At 40.5% G+C, this 19870-nt stretch overlaps 1 protein-coding gene and 1 long non-coding RNA gene across 2 annotated transcripts in view; both read left to right on the forward strand.

Moving 5' to 3' along the window:
- Window positions 1–19870, forward strand: part of rnf43 (ring finger protein 43) — a 102734-nt gene that overhangs the window by 36592 nt on the left and 46272 nt on the right. The gene's annotated exons all lie outside the window — the stretch shown is intronic.
- LOC146509504 (uncharacterized) lies at window positions 2922–18472 on the forward strand. Its single transcript, XR_014876593.1, has 2 exons — window positions 2922–14319; window positions 15234–18472. It is a non-coding gene; the product is annotated as an uncharacterized LOC146509504 (long non-coding RNA).

Below are 19870 nucleotides of genomic sequence, written 5' to 3' on the forward strand. Positions count from 1 at the left end.
GAGTTCTTCCTCCCCACCGTCACCACATGCTTGCTATAAAGTGATTGTTTCATGGTTGGGGTTCTAGCTCATATTTTAAGGGTGTATTATATGAAATGTCAGAAGGCACTGAACTGCTTTTTGGGACATAAGTTGAATGGCATCATCAGTCAAAAGAAAAGGATCTGTTGCAAACAATAACCCTCATGTATAGTCTACTGGGCATTGTGTTTCCTGTCAATACAATTGTTAGTGCACATTCAGTGGCTTTTCAAGTTCTGTTTTTTGAACATTTTTAAGAATACATCAAACAGACCCCTATTTATTCCCTCATTGAAAAAAACGTGTTGGTTTGTTCTTTTTACTCTACCAACATGACAATAGTCCACACAATAGTCTGGCTTTTGTTGTGGATTGGGCAGCCATACTGACATAACATCACAGATTGGAGTCTTAGTGCTGTGATTTGTAGCTTTGGCACAGTTAGCACACAAATAATGATTAGTCTTTGCTTTTCTCCAGAAATAGCATGCCCAGTCATTGTGGTAAGTCCTCCCTTGCAGTAACTCTGTTGAGGCAGCATCATTTCTCCCTGCTAGACAATACAATACAATCCAGCGCTCCTCCCTTAACTTATATTCATATTTCTTTCAAGCACATTTGGCTCCTGTTGGGGCAATGTCAACGCCTCCTCCCACTCTCAAATTCCCTTTTGGAGTGAAATCTTAACTGCCAGAACTCAAAGCCCCGTCAATGAAAGGCCAGCTGTTCCCCGCCCCCGCCTGCGCAGGCCGTTAGATGGCCACCCCTAACTCACACATCGTGCAAACAGACACATACTGATAGGCCCGGCTCGTGTGAAGGCATGTACTGCCATTGCCAGCAGGCATCAGGTTACCCGGGCACAGCACCAAGCTATGTCCCCACTGCTAACGAAGGATGTGGTGAGAAACTTTTATGCTACAGTACTGTGCAAAAGTTTGGAGTCACCCCTCATTTCTTCACATTTTGCTTCCAAGAAGCCAGGCTTTCTTGTAATTTTTTAACAAGATCTCGAGTAATAGTTCTGTATTATTTTTGAAGCTCTTTCCAAGGTTTTCTTTGGACACTGGCTGCTTTTTCGCTTATTTTCAGTCAAGTTCTAATACCTGACGAGGAGGAATTGTTTTCCCTATCCCTGACTTTCTGAATCATTCCAACATAAAAAGGCACCCATTACCCATTTCAAGAGATTAACCAGTGTTGTGACTATGCATATCAGAAAACCTGGTTGGGACTGCACTTCAGCCAATGTTGTTTGAGATTTTGTTAGAATTGATGGAATTATGAACACAGAAAAATCTCATAACATTTTGATCCACCATGCAATACCATCAGGAAATCATCATATTGGCTTCATTTTTCAACGTGCAAGTAACCCAAATGTGCTGCCAATGATGTAAACAGATACCCGAATAGAAAAAAACACAATGGAATGCCATCAGTCATGGATTGGCCTCCCCAGAGCCCTGACCGCAACATTACTGAAGCATTGTGGAATCATCTCAATTCAGCCAACATCTGTTTGTTTCCTTATATACTTTATTTCCATACATGTTTACACATTCATATGTTCATGTGTTTCCAATTTTCCAAGCAATATGTAAAGAAACAACTCAAACCTTTTAAACTATACTGTACATGCTACAACTGCACTTTCACCAGGACACTGTTGTGCATATACACACATCTCATGGAGGCTGCTGGCAGCTGGAGCACAATTCTATAAAATTTAACCATATGACAGAAATAGAACTGAGTAGTCTTTAATGTTAGAGTGTCCTCGAGAAAACACAGGCTGCTGGTGGGACCCTTTGGAATAAAATGAAGGCTTCTGTGGTCGGCTCATATGTTACTGAGAAGGGAGATCTCTGACTGTTTTGAAACTGCGGCTAATCAAACACAGAGGGGAGGAATGTTACTGCGGATAACATCCTATGTGAAATAAAACATAATTACAGTTGACGTTAACCTTGTAGTTTATGGTACAGCCTTGTTAGCTAAATGCTAATATGCTCTTTAAGTGCTATTTTAAAGTGTAGAGTCTCAGAATAAACTTACTAACAAGTTAAAATCAGTGTCTCTGTGTGTGTTTTTAGTTTTTGTTTCCAAATCGTTGTCTTAGTACATTTTTCATTTAATTTTTTTATTATTTTGTTAAGCCCTGTGATAGACTGAGATTAAAGTCGTGCATTTATGAGATAAATGGCAGGTTAAGTTCGCCTCTGTAGCTCACCTGCTTGAACAGGCAAATCCCAAAGGCCATCGAAGGGGCCTAGTTTTCCCCAGACTGCGTGTTTTCCCCTGTGTGTTGTTCTCCCCCTTGCTCTCCTGTCTTCTCTATGTACTATACTCTCCTAATAAATTTTAAAGAAGGAGTGGTATTTCTTTACCTTTGAAGTTTCCATTGGAAAGATAGTCACATATTAGAATTCCTGGGATCAATAATACATAATGAATGTTAAAAGATCAACAACAGCCGTTTCTGATCATGCCTTTAAGACTGAAAACAAACTACAAGGTTGTTTTGATTAAAACAAGTGTCTGGTCTCCACATGCAGCTGGCTGAGAGCACTTTACAAAGCAAAAAGCGAATTTTCTTCTAGCTTTGCCTTAAAAGTGAAGGGATATGATTCCCTAATCAAAGGAACACAATTCATTTAGTCATTCTATCATGCTATTATAACATTGCAGGAAACAGACCTTTCAGTTCTCTATAGTGGTATTTCCCCTTTTTCTTACATAATGATCGGGGCATTTATTTAGTAAAACTACTGAAGGTTTTAAGTAGCCTTATATTAGTAGAACTAGAGTAAATTATCATATTTGTTTCACTATATATATATATATATATATATATATATATATATATATATATATATATATATATATATATATTCATTGATAGTCGCTTCAAGTAATGTAAACCAGGGACTTCTCTCAATCCCTAACCAGAATGTTACAGTACAAAGTCAGCACATAATTGTTAATGTCTCAGCGTGTCAGTTGACAGAAACTGCTTAGGAAGGTTTTTATTTTGAAATTATAGACCTTTAGACTCCCCTGACCATTATTACAACTTTGTAAAATTCTTTGTAAAATGTAAAATTCTGTTTACATTTTAGCATAAAAATATTCAAGGCACAGCAGACAAGTAATTGAATGATTCATTTTGGAAGTATTAACGCAAGATAAAAACATATTAGCTACATGCTGAAACCAATATAGCAACTGACAGCAAAGATTTAAAGTCCATGAAGTGAAGTCTTGATATGATTATGCGCTTTTTGTAACTAGGGTGGGGCTGTGTAGTTAAGATAACACAAGATAGCTGTCAGTGCTGTCATTGTACACATTTGTTTTAGTTACATTATGCATGACAACAGAACAGCATTTGGAAGACTGATATCATGCTGTTGTTGCAGACAGTAGTGCTGGTGTTTTTGACTGAGAGGAGAGATTGGATTCGTTTTCCGCATGTGGGAAGCATACTCTGCACAGCCTGAGGGCACAAAACCAGATATCTGTTACATCTGATATCAGCTACTATCAGTTCTTGAGTGTCATTCATGACAGACTGCATGTTGCTGTTCACCACAAGCTGTTTCTGTGCATTGAGTTCTAGTCTTTATGTGCCAAAGGATAACCAAACACGGTTTACATTTGGTGTAATGTCATTTATTTTTTCGATACATCTGCCTTTGCTCTCTGTCTCTCCTGGCTTTTCTCTTTGTCTGAGGCGGGTTAGCTTTAATGACTGGACTCCTTTGTTACTTGGGCTGGCTGCCTGCTTGCAGCGGTGGCTGAAACTATCTGGTCTGTTTGGCATGGTGCCCATCTTTCAGCCTTAGTTTCTTACAGGAGGAGGAGGCCAGTATATTGGATGTTCTTGATGTGGACTGATTGACAGCAGACAGCTTGCCACGTATTCAGGAAAACAAGAGTCCTTTGCTAATCTACTTAACCAAGAATCCATGGAAACAAAATACTGCTATGGGTGGATGTGGAGTAATAGTAGATAAGAGATTAGCACTTAAAGCAAAAAGTAATCCTCTGTTGCGTTTTGTTTGTTTGTTTTTCAGTTGGTTTGCTTGTTTCACAGTATAATCTGCTTGTACAGTTTTCCTGCTGGACTGTGTGACAACATCAAATGGCAATGTAAACTCTGCATTAACCTGCAGGTTCCCCTATCCCCTCAGTTCCAATCATAGCACATAAAAATGACAACAGACAAAACAGTCTTTATCATTTTAACTGTTTTGATTTACAGTCTTTCCTAGGATGTTTTAAACTTAATAAATCGTCCTTCGTGTCACATCAACATGGTCATAAGACTTGAAGCTTAGACAGATGAAGTTGATGTTATGGAAGTCTATCGGCCAAATAAGATAACAAGATAACATGTAATCTATTAAGTCATCTATACAGTACTTTGTTGAGCTCCACTGATCACTGTTATACTGTTAGTCAGAAGTGAGCATATTTACATGAGGCCATGGACTGTTTGCAATGCACAGAGACAGTTAGCTGTTAATTAGTGCCGATTAAAATTTAAATAGAATCTTAGAATTTCTCCACCAGAGGCATATTCACAAGCCCAGACTTGGATCATTGTACCACACGGAATTCCACTATATTTATCAGATTAATCCAGGAAAAATACGCCAAAGGGTACCAGCACCCCCAAACACGCTGTTGAGGTCCAGCTTAATGCTATAATATAGTGTAGACTGGAAAGTTACGAAGGAAACTAATGCCTGTTTTGTCATGGAGCGGGAAATTGTCTATAGAGACTAAAACAAAACATGTAAACGTGGTGTAAAACTGGATATTTTATTATGGGAGATTGGAGGATTACCTCACTTTTCATGTGGCCATTAGAGAAACTGTGTTTTTTTGACACTTAGCTGTTGTGTTTATTTTTCAACTTTGACATTGATGGGATTTTAATTTAGCTTCAAAACCTCCACCAAAACCCTGAAAATCTCAGAGTATCCATTAGACATGAAACTCACGTGATTTCTGAAGCTGAACCGGTGACTGATAATTAACAGCCTTTAAATCCAGTTAGGTCAGGGTCACATGGTCCCTGTTGCTTGCTTTGCGGCTGTTGTGCAGGTCTTCCAACATCCACTTCGCACCTGCCGTTCCCCCAACAAGATGGTCGTTATAGACACAGACTACCCAAAAATGTAGTCTAATGTCCTACCTGACAACCAGGTGTTTCCACTTTGCTTACCTCTTTGTGTCATATAAGTTCAAGGAAATATCCCAAAAGAAGTAATGTATTTAAAGTAATAAATAAAATAAATAAATAATAAGTAAAATTGTATTTATATGGCACCTTCCAAAACAGAATCACAAACTGCTGCACAAAAGATAAGTCGTAAAAGGTATAAAACAGGCAAAAATTAACCAAAAGCAATTTTAAAAAGTTGAATTTTGATTTGTTTTTAAAAACAACCACTGACACCACAGTGCTTAATGTTTGGGGGAGAGAGTTCAATAGTCTAGGGCCCACAGTGGCAAATAATTGTGTTTATGTAATAATCTAATGTAATAAAACATATCTGGAGTAGAAGGCAGTTTTCGGTAAGATACAAAAGTCCTGAAATTCCACCATCTGGAGAGTTTTATACTTACCAGTATTTTTTCATTTGCATCGCTGTGTTGTTTCATGCTAAGCAGCAATAAAATTCCCTTCAGAGGCCCCTGCTTCTTTGCAGCACCTTTTTGTATACTTTTCTATACCTCAGATTATGTACCGTATATATGTAGACATATACGGGCACCTTAAAGGGTTTTAGGTTGTCTACAGGCTCAGTTGTTTGGCTACCGGAGGAGATCTGACCCTGCAAGGTCTGATGCAGACCTTACTGTGTGTAAAATAAAGGATGTGGATGAAAGAGAACAGATTGCTTATTCATCTGGCCCATTTAGAGCTAGCGAAGCCTACAGAGATGCCTGTCGAAGCACACGAAGAACCCGAGACTACTCACAGGTGCAAGATGCAAACATGCATTTCTTTCTTGTCCATCAAATCTCTCTCTCTCTCTCTCTCTCTCTCTCTCTCTCCCTAACTCTGTATGTTTTTCCTGCCCCTACATTTCAAACGCTTGTGTTTTGCCACCTTGAGCTCAGCGTTTCTTATCACAGACCCTCATCTCCCTGGACTTGGCGCGTTTGTGCATGTACAGTCTTTGTCTCTTATCATCAATCTGCACTGCTTATCAGTCCCCCCTTTTATGCACAGGATTTTTCTTTATTTCCTCGTCTGTTGTTGACATGCTTTTATTTTTCCACAGTTGCTCATAATAAAGTCCTTCATAGGCTGGTCCTGCTCCAAGGCCATTGATGTTTCGCTGCTCACTGAGAGACGGATACTAATGGGATTAGTGGTGATGTCATAAGTTGCACATACAAAGTGGACAGATAAAGATAGACTGGAGATAAGGAAGACCGATAATTGTCAGTGATTGGAAATATGTTTTTTTCTCTATTGCAGCATGCATCTTTAAGCTTTGTTTGCATGTAAAAATCTCTGAAACAATACAGACCTCATAAGTTAGATCTTGTTTACTTGGATTTGTTTTATTTATGATGTTGGCTTTCTTAGGTTCAGTTATGTGCATTGCAGCTGTACTGTAAAAATGCAGTCTGAGTCACAGCAGTACTTCTGTGGTTTCTAATGGGATTGCTGTGATACTACTGGAGATATGTTTTGTTTTCCTTTCCTTCCATTCATGAACAGAATACTTATGTTGTAGTCAGAATTGACAACAACAACAAAAGGTGATCAGCCTAATTTCCTGGTGAGTTTATGGTCTCAGTTGCTGGTTTCAGGTCTTACTCAATCACAACATGATGTTCAATTGGTGAATTGTAGTCCTTATACCACCTAATTGCAATAACATTTGGCTCAAGGGGATTTATATAGTAAGGCAGACCCACTTACAATAAGAAAGAGAAAGCCCCAACAATCAGATGATCTTCTAAGAGCAAGCATTTGGTGACAGTAGGAAGGAAGTGTTTAGAAAAAATGTGTCTCAACTGTTCCAATACTCCTGACACGTACGGGATCACTACAGGTTTTTGCTTAGTCAGCGGTTGTCCTTCTGAGAAGGACAACCGTTGACTAAGCGAAAACCTCTTCTCAGAAGCGGTTTTCGCTTCTGAGAAGAGGCCATCGGCTTCGCCAACCACTGGCGAAGTGAATGGCACAACACAGAACAGCTACCTTGTCAGGCCAGGACTCTGCCGTCTATTCACACCTATAGGCCTGTAGACACTTTTTCAAGGATGAGGATATACACATCCTGGACAGGGAGGGATGCTGGTTTGAGCGCGGAGTCAAGGAGGCCATTTACGTGAAAAGGGAAAGACCATCTCTGAATCGAGGAGGGGGCCTAAGGATACATCTTTCGCCATCTTACAATGCTGTGATTGCAGCCATTCCCCAACTCTCTGGGAATAGTACTCATGGCCATTGATCCGTGGTCTTTGATCAGTGGTTGTTGATCGGTGTTTGTTGATCAATGGTCATGAGAATTTGCATAATCGTGATGAAGGAACTGACCTCCCGGCCCATTGTTCCTTCAGTGGGCTGGTTTCAGTCATTATGGAAATGTACTGTTTATAAGATTGGGGAAACCTGCAGTCAGCTGAGACTGAAGAAGTCACTTGGATGAGTGATGAAACATTTCTCCCACTGAAAACGCTACGTCCAGATGAACAGAATCAACTTTTGGAGATTTACTTACCTGGATGATTGAGAAGGCATCAAGACTTATTCATTTAGCTTGTATTTGAGACACATATTGGCTTGTTTTTGGCCTTCCCCTAATTTTGTTATTGCCACAATCAAAACCCTCCGTTAAAGGCAAAAGCTAATTTAGTCTGTCACACTACTGTCACATCAAAATTTAACATGGAGCCAGCCCCACCATCTGCTAGTATACATGGTAGACATCAAGTGTTTGAGACAGAATTTTTTTATTTAAGGAAAGGAGTGGAAGGAGTGGCAAAGAAGTAGCTAATAAATATGAACCTTTTAGTTTGCCATTTTACTCAGAGTTCAAAGAAAAAAATGCACCCAGTTGTGATAAAGAACATGTCTTTTAGTGGAACAGCTTTTCTTGTCCCCACAGGTGCTGTGGGAGAACAGCAGCATGCAAACCCTTGGCTGGGTTGGGTTTGTGTCTTTGTGTAGAAAAAAAAGTATAATTGGAAAATGCTTATATCTCGGGCCAAATCGAAATAAAAAGCTTTGCAATGTCTGCAACACACTTTGCCTTGTTTTAAAGCAATGGACTTTTGCTGCTTTATTTTTTAACCTAATGACTATGAGTGATTTCCTGCGCTGTTTATGGACTGCATGATAACAGGGTCACCACTGAAACAACATGAATTATGTCTCTTATGACATTATCAGTCAGATTTACCGCCTCTTAAAGACAGAGATTGTGCTCTGGCTCAAGATAAGCTTGGTTGTTGACTTTATGCAGCAGAGTCCAGTTTTTAAAAACAAAACAAAACCAGCGTTTTGAATTTTGGGGCAAAGTCAAAACACCTTTTAGGTGCTTTAAACAATCAGTTTTGACTTGTGATTCTATAGGCTACTTGTTGTTTTTATGTCCACATGACCATGTACATTAAAGTCTAGACAAATCTCCCTCAAAAGCTCAGTATTAATATGTAAAAGTATGACTTGCTGTTATTGTAAAGATTTAAACAGGAGACGCCGTGTGAGACTGGAGCTCATAATGTTTTTACTTCTTTGAAGCACAAATCTATGAACAGGAATGCAGAACGCTGCAGTCTGGCTCTCCTAGAGGGTCTCCTGAGAATGAGGACCCCCTCAAACATGAGTTGCAACATCTCATGGAGCTATCCTTTAACAAATTTGTCTCTCGGCTTGACAGGCATGTTTTTAAATTGCGCTTGATCTTGACCCGCTTATTCTTCTTCCACTTTTACCCCCGATCGGCCTGAAGGGCCAAAACAGACGGCATGCTTCCATGTGGATCTACAACAAAGCAGTGTAGCAGCTCAGCTGTCGCAGGTCTGTGCCTGGGGCCAGATCCATCGCATGCAACCACCCCGGCCTCTAATCAAGCTTCTGAAGGGAGCAACAGCCTTTATTAAAAGTATAGATATAACTTATTGTGCAACTGTTTCCCCAACTTTTGCCTCCTCCATATTTCCTTCCCCCTGCTGCAATGAAGGAAAACAACTAAATGGGGGACACCTTGTATGTAAGCCTCTTTTAACCCTTTTGTGGAGCTTCCTGTGTCATTTTTATGTGCATTAGAAAAATGTGTGTGCATGTGTTTGTGCATGTGTGTGGTGGGGGATCTAATTGTGCTTTTGCATCATGTTGGCTTGTTGTGGGTAGATGAGGGGGCTACAGCCACTGGAGGGGGATAACTCCTCCAGATCATCCTGTGCGCAGCAGCAACAGCAACGCAGCTGGAATTGTTATCTGCTTTGATATTAGGGCTGCATGTAATGTGGAAAACACCCTCGGCTGTCTCCACTTCCTCCTCAGACGATAGGGGTTTCACATGCCAGTTGGTTTTTGTAATCCTCCTGAGATTTGTAGTTTATTCCACTGAATTCAACCTTAGCTATGTGAAATATTTCCTCATTTTACAGTTTGTTTTGCTGTTTCAGATTCGAATCAGTCGCAAACACAGCTTGGCTTCAGTGTCAGATTTGACTCTGAACACACTCTGAAGTTACGCCCAAAGTCAAGGTTGCCACTTTAAAGAAGATGATTTAATTTGCACCTGTGGTAAAGCCGGAAAGTGTTAAAGGGATCGGTGTTAAGTGATAAAATGATAAACTCACTGACCAAGTTGGTGGGGCGTGATAAACAACAATCACGCTGGCATGTTTCCTGTTGGGACCCTGCCAACGAGCTAGCAGCACTCCCATGTGATGAATGTCTGAGAATCGCAGCCCGCCTCCCTACCTTAACAGCATGTTCCTTTGGAAGGAGTACAGAGGAAGTGCTTTGGATGTCATTGCCCTTTTACCCAGAGGGGGTGCATGTTGAGACACACGCCTCTCCTCCTTCCCTTCCCGCCTTCTCTTCACACCCCTTGCATTGAACTCCTAGCTCATCCATCTCTCCTGAGTTGACAGTCCCATCTCAGTTACTAAATCTGTCCATCTGTGTTGTCTCTACATTATGGCAAAAACACACTGGCGCTGTGAAAACCATTAAAACAATAATGCTGACTTTCTCTTCCTCGTGTTAATTATCTGTAATACAGGGTGCATCACAAAGAAAAATCAGATTTCAAAAGGCAACATTTTTAAAGTAATAAAAGACATAGAAGTTTGAGATAAATTTTTAAAAATAACCTGGGTGAATATAATGCTTCATATACAAAACTCAGAATGTTCACACGCCACAGCACAGCATGTCCGTATGATAGTCAAACTTATCCTGTACTTTTGTGAGCATGTCTGGAGTCAAGGCAGCCACTGCTGGTGTTATGCCACCTTCCAAGTGAACTCACAAATTCACTCTTTCTAACAGTGCAATCATTACTGATGAATGTGGGATTAATGCACTTTGAAATCATATGTTTCATTTATACACCCTGTTATAATATTTAGCCTTTAGGGCTTCTGAATAAATGATTAATATCGTCGAATTGAATGTATCTTGAGCACCATCTTCTTTTTGTTTTTCCATTTTAATGTGAGCTAACACACATTTCGCATAACATAAAAGAATATTCTTTGCTGTTATGAAAAAAGATTATTCTAACATCCTACGCATGCACTTTGTGAAGCGTTTAATCAATGAAATACAATCCTGGAGTCAGTAGTTTAGCTTAGCTATGATGGCCTAAATGGGCTTACCTTATCTTAGGTTAGCCAGAAAAACTATAAAAAAGAAGACATACCACTGAGAGAATCCTGAATTGAAATCTGTGGGGCAATGTAGCAACAGCAGAGACAGCTTTAGAAGCATAATTTAAAGCGGAAGAGCTTTTTCAAACCTTTTGGGGCAAAGTCAAAACACCTTTTAGGTGCTTTAAAAAAATCAGATATGACTTGTGATTCTATAGGCTACTTGTTGTTTTAATGTCCACATGACCATGTACATTAAAGTTAATTTAAGTAATGCTTTAGTTTAGCTTGGCTTATTCTAAGAAATCTGGGAGAAAGCACAACCAGACTTCTGTCCACCAGAACCTGTAAGGCGCTTAATTAAATGTTCTGATCTCCTAATTTAATTTATAAATAAAACAAAGTCTAATCATACTGTTAAACCGTTTGACCTCCCTCGGTGACCTTTGGAGGTGATGGAAGGTGGATTTCCTTACCTTTGAAGAGAGACATGTTAGCTGCTTCCCCGTGCTTTCAGCTGCTTTGCTAAAGTGAAATGTCACACGTGAGAGCAGCAACTCTTTGTTGATCAAGTAGTGCTGAATGTTTTTTTGTAGCAAGCCACTTCTGACGGTTGTAGTTTTTAATATTCAGCATATAATAACAAACTACTGTATTTAGTTAGAACAGCTGGGGATTTAGTACCATACCTTCAGGCAAAGTAATGAACCTGTGCGGGAGGTCTGGAGGGTTGGGCTGATTTCCTGCTCTTTAGAAGAAAACCCCTACTATTTTTAATTACTTACATTTAAACCAGAAAAAAGTTTTAAGAAGGAAAAAAAAGAGTTTAGTTTAATAATAGGACTGGATAGGTTTTTTTCTAGATTGAGGATTATAGGTCACTTCACTGTAAACAAATGGTTCCTAGAGTAGTAGTTTAGTTCTGATTATGAAATCGGGGCATTAGCAGGAGGACAGCAAGACTAATGATATTGCATTGTTTTGTTAACCAGAGTGACGTGTTTAGCTGGCACCTTGGCTAAAAGTGTGTCTAAAGTGTGTTTGTGTGCCAAGAATCAGAGAGTGAGAGGAGATAACCACTTAAGTTCGTGGCCATACTGCCTCAGCTCAAGCCATATAGCAGTCTGCCTGTGAGGATGACTCACAATGGGCTTGCGGTGATAATAAACTGGCAGAGAGTCAGCATGACTAAACATCTGCTTGAATCATACAGGTCTGTCGCTATTGATTCAACAGTTCATTCAAGGCTCCAGCATTGGTGTGAATACTGAAATCAAATGAAGGGACACACCTAGAGCTTACCTAATGCTTTATGAGTATTAGACAGAGTTAATGCCTCTGCAATTACCAAGCTTGCAGAATCCTGTGACTCACGTAGGCAGGTGAAATCACTTAAGTTAAACAGAAGCAGATCAGGAGACAAACTGTTGATTAGTGTGCTCACATAGTGAGCGTGACATTTTGAGTGTATCTCAAGGGCGTAGATTTGGCATGGACGGAAGGGACGTGTCCCCACCAATATCCAGCGATTATTGAATTGTCCCCACCAATAATTTGATCTCTTCGAGTAAAGAAAAACAACCCGATGGAAAGAAAAAAAACGATCTGTCAGCGTGTCATTCACCCAGTGGTGCAGAAAGAGTTAAATTGCGTTCTCTACTGGAGTCCTACGTCATGTGACAAATATGGCCAATGTGATTGGCTGTGCCTTTCAGGGAGCTCTGTTTAGTTTTAGCAGCGGCAAGCCTGCGCTGCGGGGGTCTGCAAGGAGGAGAAGAGGATGGCATCAAAAAGGAAGAACCTGGATATAAGAAAGTATTTTTCAAAGAAACCTGTAAGTCACTTAAACTCAAGTTCACTCATAAAATGTCTCCGTCATAATAACGTTACAGGCTATGCTAGGCTTTGGCCCACATCAGTCTAAAATTGATGTGGGCCATTAATGACCATTAATAACGTGTTTTGGAAACTAACTGCACAACAGGCAGCACTCCCAGAGTAGCATTTCTAATTTTGATTGAAGCTGTCGGAGAAAACGGCAGCCTCGAGTGAGCCAGGATATTAGTTTACATAGGCTGTTAAAATTATATGTCTAACGTCAAAATGTTGGTGACACAATAATTTCATCCTAATGGTACTGACATATTCATAGGGTTAATTTCTGAGACAAAATATAATGTAGTCACGATTTTGCAAATATTCCACCTTGTAGTGCAGTTTGCACAAATTGTTGTAAAAATGCACTCACCCTACAAACATTACTGATGTGTCAAGATCTGCACAATTTGACAGAAACACTGAAGCAGCTACCCATTTTATTCTTATTGTCATGTATGTCCTATTTGTCAGGTGACAGAAGAACCAACACAAAGCTCAGAGAGTAATGGTGATACAAGATCAAAGGTGAAATTTGATGATGACTTGTTGGTTCATGACTGTATTTGAAGCACATATGTGACTGCATGTATTTGGAATGTCTCATTGTTATTTATCAGGTGACAGAGGCAGCTCTGCCATGTTGTAGCTCAGACAGAGGTGAAGGGGTGAGGTCACAGGTGACTGACTGATGATTTGGTGCTATAGATTAACTAGTATTTATTATCATGACAATTGTCAGGCTGCTTTTAGTCATCCCAGTATCCTCAGTTGAGGCTGAAAGAAGCTTCAGTGCTCTCAAAAGATTAAAAACATGGCTAAAGTGTGAATGAATAGTGGCATTGTAAAGCGCTTTGGGTGCCTTGAAAAGCGCTATATAAATCCAATCCATTATTATTATTATTATTATTATTATTATTATTATTATTAAAGTCAACAATGACTCAAATGAGATTAAACAATGCTGCTGTATGCCATGTCCACCAGGAGAAACTGGACAGTATAGATGTAAAGCCAATATGCCAGCAGTTTATCTCTGTTAACAAGAGGAGAAGGCATGTGTTTGGCTCCTTCACATAGTGGGCATTGAGTTGTTGTGTGGGACATCAGTAGTATTAATGTCTGTTGCTGTAACAGTAGCTCATGCTTAGAATAAAAAAATCCCAACTCATTGATTTGATAGGGGCAATAGTGTGGCTAAAATGTTGCATAATTTTGCTGAGAGATCTTTTACTTTGTGGTAATCTTAGATGGACATAAACCATCAGGTCATTCAGTGTTCCCTTAGTGCTAATGTATCAGAGATGTTGGTGTAATGTAACTGAAGTAATGTTGTTAAGTCCTTGAACTCATATTCATTTATTGTCATGACTGTATTTCAGGGCTGGACTGGCCATCGGGCATACTGGGCATTTGCCCAGTGGGCCTCTCGTGATTTTTCGTTTTTATGGGCCAATGGGGTTTTCTTCCTTTTCTTTTTTTTAACGGTATAAATGAACAGTGGTGGATTGGCCAGTTGGTCATGATCGACTCTGGGCTGGACCAATTACAGCCGAGGAGGTCAAACTTTAAAGTTAAGGTGAAAAGGAACGCGATTTGTCCCGTACTACTTCAGCTAGAAAGTTGCTAATTCAATCATGAAACTGATCAATGATCAGCTGATCGGCTTTTCTCTCTGCGCCAGAAGAAGGAAACCAGCGGAGGTCGCATTAAACAACAGCAGCACATTTAAGCTTGATCAGCTGTTGTTAGCATTTATTTAATATTAATTTCTAGTATCAGCTGATGTTTGCTGGAGCCACAGCTGTAAAAGCTGCTGGTCATGATGTCGGTTTGGATATGTGGTGAGATGGAAACATGAAGATGAAACCAGGAGATGTCCTTACTGAATCATCAGAGCTGAACAGGTGATGGAGAAACAGGTTTACCTTTTAGGTGACATGAGTTGAAGGGAAGTTTATGAACTGTTTCTGAGAGACAAATAACACCAGGATCCTTTTTCTGTGTAGCTGACAGCTGGTAACTGTGCAGGGGCGGATCTAGCAAAGCTTTGTCAGGGGGCCAGGTAGGCCATTAACAGGGAAAGGGGGGCACAAAGAAATACTTTTCTTTCTTATTCTCATTTAAAATGTCTCGCTTTTAACAAATAATTATCTGAATCTTTCAACCAACGTTTTCATCTGATGTAAAATGTATAGAAATCCATTATTGTATTCGGTAAATATTAAGTCTAGTTAGTATATACCTTAGTAAGTTATAGTATTCTTTACTTTGTTAAGGTACCATCTGTGCAGTCTGCAATTCTGTTGAAGAAAGATGTTGAATCTGTTTAATCACTGGATAAAAATAATAGATTTATGTGCATTTGTTTTATACGTGCATTAAATTTAAATTGGTTTTGTTAGTTAAGCATCTTGAGGCAGAGGGTGCGGGAGTGGTTCCCTACTTTTTTTCTTTTCTTTTTTTCCTGGGAGTTGGCAACCCTTTTAGTTATAGGTATATGTAATTATAAATTAGGTGTTACTGTTTAGAATACCAGAATAGGGAAGGTGGTGTAGGTTTAAGCTTATTATAAAGGCTTTAAAGGATTTATGACTTTTCCTATAATACCATGGTGGGCCGGTCACTAGTCAAAATAACGATATTTTGTCCCAGTCCAGCCCTGCTGAATTTGAATTTATTTTTATTTTTGTATGATACCTGTTTTATATTGAATATGGCTGAAGTAAACTAAAGTCTAAAATACTTAGTCATTTGTTTAATTGTAATTTAGCATTATATAACTCACATATAAAACTATCAATTGTAATTTTAAATGGGTTAAAAGCATGTAGAATAGCATATTCAAGTACATTTCTCCTTTTGTTATCAAGAAGCAAAGACAAAAAGGAAAAAAAACCCTGAATCATTCGTCCCCACCAATGCCAAAAACGAAATCTACGCCCTTGGTGTATCCTGTACTACTGTAAACAATATATCCAACAGTGTGCAGTGATTAAAGCCATAATGGCAGCCCATTGAATGCCTCTTTAAACATATTTTATTCAGTAATTCAGTAAATTAAAAAATAACTCACAGTGTTACACTGACCATTATTATTTCTGACCATTTGCTTCTCTCTTTCAATATCAAAATGACATTTTCTATAACCAAAAAAATCCATACTCCATCTCTTTCCGGAATATTAAGAAAATTAACCCTGATACCCTTTTTACTGCCTTCTCTGGTTGTTTACATTTTAATGACCTGCTCACCATAGAGGATTTGGTTTCCTATTATAACCACAGTCTCAATAATATTTTACTCTGTTGCTCCACTAAAAAACAGATTTGTATCATTTTCCCACTCAGCACTCTGGTTTACATCTGAACTCAGGCGTCTGAAAGCAAAAGGTCGACAGCTTGAACGTCTCTATAAGAAAACTGGTCTCTCTGTCCACAAGGAAATTAATAATCATGTTTTGCATTATAAGGAATGTATCAGTCAAACGAAATCTGCATACTACTCTACCATTATTTGTTCGAACGAAGATTCCCCTAAGATACTGTTTTCACTGTTTAACTCTTCTTTTAGAGCACCAGATCCTCTCCTTGCTCACCTTTACTCATCTTCCTTTTGCGACTCTATAATGTTATTTTTCTCTGAGAAAGAGAAAGTCCTGGCCTCTGAAGTTGCCTGTAGTTCTCCCTCTGTAATTCCTCTCCCATCACGCTGTTTTTCTGCTTTCCAACTTCCCTCTGTCACTGATATTTCAGATCTCATCTGTAAGTCAAAATCTTCTGCTTCTCAGCTAGACCCCATTCCTACAGTTTTGGTCAAAGCCTATCTACCCTCTCTGCTTCCCGTCATATCTGCTATCATTTACTCCTCACTTACCACTGGAACTGTTCCTGCTCCCTTCAAAGTTGCGGTAATGAAAAAAACAGGCTTAGATCCCAATAATTTTAATAATTTCCGTCCTATCTCCAATTTACCATTTCTATCAAAAATTCTTGAAAACATAGTTGCCACACAACTCCACTCATACTTAACTAACAATAATCTGTATAAACAGTTCCAGTCTGGTTTTCGCCCCTTCCATAGCACTGAAACTGTGCTAATAAAAATAACCAATGATCTTCTCATGGCTGCTGACTCTGGTTTACTCTCCATTCTTATTCTTCTCGATCTGACTGCCGCTTTTGATGCTATTTCTCACTCAGTTCTCCCCAGTAGGCTAGCCTCTATCGGTCTTTCCCATATTCCACTAGCCTGGTTTAAATCATACTTGTCTGATCGCTCTCAGTTTATTTGAATTAAATCCTTCACGTCTCAGCCCTTTCCTCTGGTCGCAGGCGTGCCTCAGGGATCTATCCTGTGGCCCCTTCTTTTCATTATCTGCCTTCTTCTAAATACAATATTGGGTTTCACTGTTATGCCGATGACACCCAGCTTTATTTGTCCACTAAACCTGATTCTGCTCTCCCCCATCCTCCCTCACCCTCTGTTTAGCCGAACTAAATTCATGGTTCTCTATCAATTTTCTCAAACTCAATAGTAACAAATCTGAGCTTCTCCTGGTAGGCACTAAACAAACACTATCCAGAACTAATAGCTTTTCTATTCCAATCAATAACTCGCCGGTCTCCATTTCCCCATGTGTGAAAAGTCTGGGTGTCATTCTTGATAGTACTCTCTTTTAACTCGCACATCAATAACATCACTCGGTCTGCATATTTCCAACTCCGTAACATTAATTTCCTTTTCTCTCCCCACATGCCACTGCCATTCTTGTTCATAGCCTGGTCACTTTCCGGCTCGATTACTGCAACTCTCTTCTTTTTGGTCTTAGTCAAAAATCTATCCTTAAGTTTCAACGTGTCCAGAACTCTGCTGCTCGTATTATCACCAGGACCCCTTCTATGCACCACATCACCCCTGCTCTGCAGCAGCTTCATTGACTTCCGGTTAAATACCGCATCAATTTCAAGATACTTTTGTATACATTCCAGGCTATCCATCATCTCTCGGCTTCATACCTCGCTGACCTGGTTCAGATCACCATTCCTTCTCGGTGTCTCATATCCTCCTCCTCTTTCTCTTTCCGTCCCTTCCTCCCGGCTAGCCACCATGGGGCGCAGAGCTTTCTGTTGCTCTGCCCCCCGTCTTTGGAACTCCTTTCGTCCTGAGATAAGAAACATCACTTCCCTCCCTCTTTTTAAGTCCAGACTCAAAACTCACCTGTTCACAATAGCCTCGTGTACAGTGTTCTTGAGTGTTTTGATAGGCGCTTTCTTAAATCAAATGTATTATTATTATTATTGATATATTTGCATATTGAGCAGGTATAGTTAATTGCCTATTTCACACTAGCCCTGCAGCACGCACTTGACCCCTCACTCCCCAACCAGTCGCAGCAGATTGCTGCCCCTCCCTGAGCCTGCTTCTGCTGAAGGTTTCTTCTTTTTTTTTTGTGTCCCGTTTGGATCTGTAGCCATCAGAATTGTTGTCTTAAGGCCAAGAAAGATGCCAAGTGGATTTATTTTACCAAGTGGATCATCATGGCCTTGCCATATTGGTCCATTTGATTGATCTTTATTATAATTATGTATTTATTTTATTTTCGGTTGCTACAAACGGGACAGACATGACTGGGGGATGGGACAGGGAGAAAGAATGAAAGAAAGAGAGGGAGAGAAAGAAAACCAGAGGGGAGAAGAGACGGTGAGAAAGAGGGGAAGAAAGAAAGAAAAACAAACAAAACACCTGGATCACCTGTATGGAGAAAAAAACAGAAGAGAAAGCAAACAAAAAAAGAGCAACATAATAAAAACAGCACCATCACAATAAACTAGCTAGCAGTAGATAACAGTAGATATTAAATATTAAACGATATTGTGTAGCACGCAAGATAGACAGCGCACAATGTGCTTTGAGGCAGCAGCCAAGAAAGGTGTAGTCCGCGTCTGTGAACACCCGTGTGTACACCTGTGTGCACACCTGTGTGGATCAGCACGCTTGTATTCCAAAGGTTTCTCCATGTAACGATCTGCTAGGGAGTGTGGGGAGCCATAGCCCCGTCCCCCAGGGTATGAAGTAGGTATGGAGGAGATCCAGGCCCCAGATATCCAGAGGCCCCAGAGTACAAGGACCCGAGGAGGACCACCAAAAGGGGGGGAACCGTGCCACCCTCCTGGGAAGAGCTGAGTAGAGCCCCAAACGAGAGGTCACCCAGCAGCTACGGAGCAGAGGCCAGAGGGGGTTGCAGTGGCGTGCACGCGGGCTCTGCCAGCAGCCAGCTGTGCCAGAGAGGACCAAGCTTCAGGCCCAGAGGCCAGAGGCCTGAGGGCATCCCATCCCCCGGAAGGGGCCCAGCCGGGCCACAGGCACCAGGCCCCGCCAATCGGCCACCAGGAGTGAGCCGGTACATACATGAGCGCCCAGCCCCAGTTGTCAAGGACCGCCAACACACCAACGTCTGAGGGCATCAGCCACCGGCAGGGAGTGTGGTGAGGGGAGATGGGCGTCTGTACTTTGGAGGGCCTGAGATGTACCCAGAGAGGTTGAGTCCAAGACCCAACCTGACATATAGACACAGACGAACAGGCGCATGCGGACACAAACGTGCATTCCCACCCCATATACACAACCAAATACTCGGCACTCACCCAACGTGTAGACAGACACAAATAGACACTGCACAGACAGTCGCACTCCCCAAACATACTCTATATCCCAGGTCCAGGTACCCCCGCCCCCAGAGGGGCAAGCCGCACCTAAACCCAGGAGATGTAACCCTTCTCTCTGGGGTGGAGGCAAGCGGACCACCTCCTTATCTGCAGTAGCAGTAGCTGAAGGTTTCTTCTTGTTGAAAAGAAGTTTTTCCTTTCCACTGTTGCCAAGTGCTTGTTCAAATGGGGTTGTCTGATTTTTGGGACTTTCTCTGTATTATAGTAGGGTCTTTAATTTACAATATAAAGCACCTTAAGACAACTGTTAATGTTCAAAATATTGAATGGCAGTTACACATTGGACTATAAAACTAAAAATTCAATATTTTATTTATATACAGTAAACAACATGACACTGTCACCTTCTACTACCTTTAGGGTCCACCAGGGGGTTGTGGGTT

Source organism: Neolamprologus multifasciatus, chromosome 10 (genome assembly GCF_963576455.1).
Source record: "Neolamprologus multifasciatus chromosome 10, fNeoMul1.2, whole genome shotgun sequence".
In the NCBI taxonomy this organism is placed as follows: domain Eukaryota; kingdom Metazoa; phylum Chordata; class Actinopteri; order Cichliformes; family Cichlidae; genus Neolamprologus; species Neolamprologus multifasciatus.